Genomic DNA, 4673 nt, shown 5'->3' with positions numbered 1-4673 from the left:
TCTTTCGATAAAGGAAGTTAGGCTACGAGAAGTGTGACTTCATTTTCAACCACAGGTGGAGAGAAACTGTCAGAATTTCCCGAGAGATCATCAAACTCAGATTAGCTCTTGTGCTTGTTCAATGATCGCAAGGAGTCTACTGTAACAGGCAAAGCACAAATATGATACATTTGGATAAAACACTGACTTTTGAGCTCATGTAAGAAGATTCACCCTAAAGAGTCAAAGTCAAAGATGTCCCAGAAAAACACAGCAAAGTCAAACAACACAAAACTGTTGTAATATTGAATGAACATTGCTTTTGTTCAGCAGGCTTTATATCTTATCCTAAAGCCTGTAAATGTAGTTTGTTTGAAGGGGTGTATATTTCAATCTAACTTATTTTAAATTCACCAAGGGTCTTTCTTCAGTGTTCCACTTCACTGTTCCCCTATGTCTCACTTCTTTACACCAGCACACATCCTGTTTGCACCTTTGGTTAAGGACCCTAACTATACACAACACACAACAAGTCATAACAGGCACAGTTTATATAATATGCATGAATATGCAGATATAAAAACTGCTATATAAAAGCGAGAAGCTAGGTTGTGAATGAACATCCAATCAGACCTAAATATTTTGACAATACTTATAAGCAACTGAATTTTATAGCTATAAATATGCATTGTTGTCATGTCAAACCTGTCTATTTTGTTACATCTTAGGACTCTTAGTTTGCCTTTGTCTCCCTGGTTTCCAGTGTCACTTCCTGTGTTTACTTCCTGTGTCTCGTAAGTTAACCCATTTATATCAACTGTGCCTTTTTTAGCCCCTCGTGTGCCTTTGTGCCTTTTGGTTTCCCTTGTTCTTGGTTGTTTCTTGCTTTAACTTATTTTAGACTGTTAAGTTGGAGCTCATTTGGATTTTGTCTTCATGTTGTGGATTATCTTTTGTATTCTGATTTTGCTTTCCTTTGTTTTACAGTGTTGTTTTCTTAATCTACAAACAGCTTGCATTTAGATCCATGCCTTATAATCATGTGAAATTATTAAATCTATCATTATTTTAAATGTGAAGCCTATATATGTTTGCACCATTATATTGCCAACGTGCAAAATGCTATTTTTAGCAATGGATTGCTCTACAATCTAAAATATGGCTGCTTTCAGAAGGGAAAACCCAACTTCCTGACTTTAGAGGGGTTTTTTATTCACTTTTGGTACTATTTTCACAAGTAAGATGTATATCTTCAAAACTCTTATTACAAAACTCCTGATCATACTTGTAACACAGCTAGTCATCCTTTCACAACCAATTGCTTGTGACTGTGTCATACTTCACACCTTTTATTAACACACTGAATAGATACTTTTACAAACATTATGGATTTTATGTCAAATATGCAATTTAGGTAATGTAAGTGCATTTTCTAATGTGCCATCCGTAGCCTGTATAACTGTAATTTTTTCAGCATCAAGGGTGATTTGAAACATGTGTCTTGCATTGTTTGCTTTTGAATGAACTGATTGTTAAAAGTACTAAACTGAACATACTGTTGTGTTTCTGTGATTAAAATGTCCCAAATGTTCTCTTTACATATCACAATGATCTTGTGTTTTGAAACATTATGTAGAATGACAATTTGTACAACTAGAATGAAAGCATGAGATCAGGTTGTGAAAGAATGACTGTGTTACAAGTGTGATCAGTTTGGATTTTTGTAAGAGTTTTGAAAATATACACCTTAAATGTGAAAATAGTACCAAAGCAAATTAAAAAAAAACAACAACACTAAAACACAAGATTATTGTGATATATAACAATAACATTTGGTTTAATCACCTAAACACAACAGTATGATCTTCTTTCAGTTTACTTTTAACATTCAGTTAATACAATAGCAAACAATGCAAGATAAAATCCATAATGTTTGTAATTCAGTGTTATCAAAAGGTATGATAAAGTATGACACAGTCATGAGGTTTTGTGCTAGAACAGGGCATGCTGCCAATACAGTAAATGTTCTAACTGTACCTATACAGTTCTATAGTTGATCTTTACAGATGAAGGGTGAGTTATAGTAATGTGGCAGTCTCTGTACCATAGTAATGCCTCTGTTTACAGTGTCACATGACATACAATAATGTAAAATTATGTTGGTTTCCCATTATGGGGACTTTCCATAATGATTTTTATACTTTATAAACACTATATTCTATCCCCTACCCATAAACCTACCCATTACAGAAAGCTTTACATTTTATAAAAGTTTTATTTCATATGATTTATAAGCCGTTTTCCTCATGGGGACCAAAAAATGTCCAAACAAGGTCTAAATTACTGGAATTATCATCCTTGTTGGGACATTTGGTTCACAACACAGTGTTTACCAGGACCACAGACACACACACACACACACTTTAAAAATTGTGGTTATCATCGAAGATAAATTGCTTATAATGTGAAAAGAATTTGTTGCATTTGGTTATATCATAAACTGCAAATATGTTCTATAGAAACTATGCCTATAAAATCAATATAATAGAAATCTATAGGTGTTCCAAATGATTAATTAAATAACCATTAAATTAGATTTACAGTTTTTCTCAATTGCTAAAACACTAAAACCCATTGGCTGAACAAAGTTCTCAGTTGCCTGACCTCATTTAGCTAATTGTGCAGTCTGTTGTCAATGGCTTAAACCATTTCACATGGTAAAACACAATTTGCAGATCTTAGACTTTTCAGCAAAACTCTAAACACGTTCTCATTCTCAAAACACATTCTGCACTCTAATGCACGTCATCCATACTGGTAAACCCAAGTGGCAACAATCGAATACAAATAAAGAACACATGTCATTCATTGAACACAACCACTCAAAATTGAAGTAACCTGTTTCAAATGATGTGACACAACCAATATAAGCCAGTTCAGAGAGCAAACAGGTTGTTGAAGGTGGGAAGGAGAAAGTCTGAGAATGGATAGAAGAAACAATGTGAGAGGACGAGGTTGAGTGCATATGCGAGGTGGGCGATGAGGAGGAGGAGGGCAAGAAAGAGGAAGAGGAGGGAAATAAAGAGAAGGAGATGTTCAATGCAAGAAAGAGGAAGAGGAGGAGGGCAAGAAAAAAGGAGGAGGAGGGCAAGAAAGAGGAAGAGGAGGAGGAAGAAAGACAAAAAATTGCAAAGAGCAAAGCAGAGTAGTAATTTCTGATCAATTTTGAGCTACTAGTATGAACATGTTTTCGTTCATCAAAAGACAATGATGGAGAAATATTACATTTGTTTTGAGATTAAAAATTTATTTCTTCCTGAGAACTATGTTTTGAACAATGTGTTTTCTGTTTTTTTGGTGTATTGTTTACTGACTGCTTGATAATGTATATCATATTGATCACTTTGTTTATGATTTGGGAGCAGTGCTTGATTTTGAACACAGGTAAAACTGTTTTGAGGCGAAAGTTTAATTTTGCAAGAGGAGTCAGAGGTTTTGTAAATAGTGCTTGAAGATGAGGTTTTGTGTTTAATGGTTTCAGAAAATGGAGCAAGGTTTCAGAAATTGTGTTTTAGCAATTGAGAAAAACTGTAATAATAGACAAATGAATTAAAGTGAACGAAAAGAGATGCAAATCAAAAGTTTAATAGTAATAGCATTATGAAAGTCAGTTACTTTGAATGAAACATTTATTATAGATGAAACACTTATTTTGTGTTGTGAAAAGGATACTTTGTGATTTTGTGTATTTTTGTACTAACACAATTAAAAAATATGCTGAAATGTTTTGAATAAGTGCGCTTAAGATGATCTGTTGTGATATTAGTATTAAGAGTTTAATATTTACCAATTATTTGTGAAAATTGCACCAACCAATTAAAAAAAAAAAATAAATAAATAACGCGCAAAAACATTTTAACAAAGTTCTTTTGGAATGCACAGTGTCATGATTTTCAATGAAGAAGGAGAAGAACATTTCAAATGAATCTGACAAGATATTAAATAAATTGAACAATTTCATTAATAAAGACAGCATCTTAAGCCCACATGTAACTGAAATTGTATTTTATTTTTTTTATTCACAAATTCAAAAGACTATAAAAAGCCAAAAACATACATTGAAAATGAATGGAAATAATGTTTACTAGATAGATAAACAGTTCTCTCATAAGTCAACATTTATCATTTCAATAAACAGTAGACTATAGGCCTACTAATAATCACCAACAGAGTACAACTCCCTTATGCGATCATGAACACTTAATTTCGAATAACCAGTTAAAAAGAATACAACTTTTCATTGTCAACACATACATCAAGTGGTCCCTGAGATCCAGCATAGCATCAGAGTGCAAGTCAGTTTCGGAAGTAAAAACTGATTTGTAACAATAACTTGTAAACTGTAATGAAACGGGACTCATGGTAAGATCCATCTGCAAGTTTTATTACAAAAGTAAGCGTGGTCGTACAGGCAGGGTCAAAGCAGGGGCAAACAGGAACAGCAAGGGCTAGGCAGAATCGTGGTCAGGATACAGGCAATGGGTCAGGGCTGGCAGATAACAAACGTAAATCCAAAACAGAGCAAAGGGTCCAAAGGGCTGGCAGCAGAGTATCGTAAACGAGGAACAGACAGGAAGACAGACAGGAAGACAGACAAGAATCAGGAACGCTCAGAAATGTAACAACAGTTAACA

Source organism: Chanodichthys erythropterus, chromosome 16, assembly GCF_024489055.1.
Source record: "Chanodichthys erythropterus isolate Z2021 chromosome 16, ASM2448905v1, whole genome shotgun sequence".
NCBI lineage: Eukaryota > Metazoa > Chordata > Actinopteri > Cypriniformes > Xenocyprididae > Chanodichthys > Chanodichthys erythropterus.
This window is presented reverse-complemented; position numbering follows the sequence as displayed.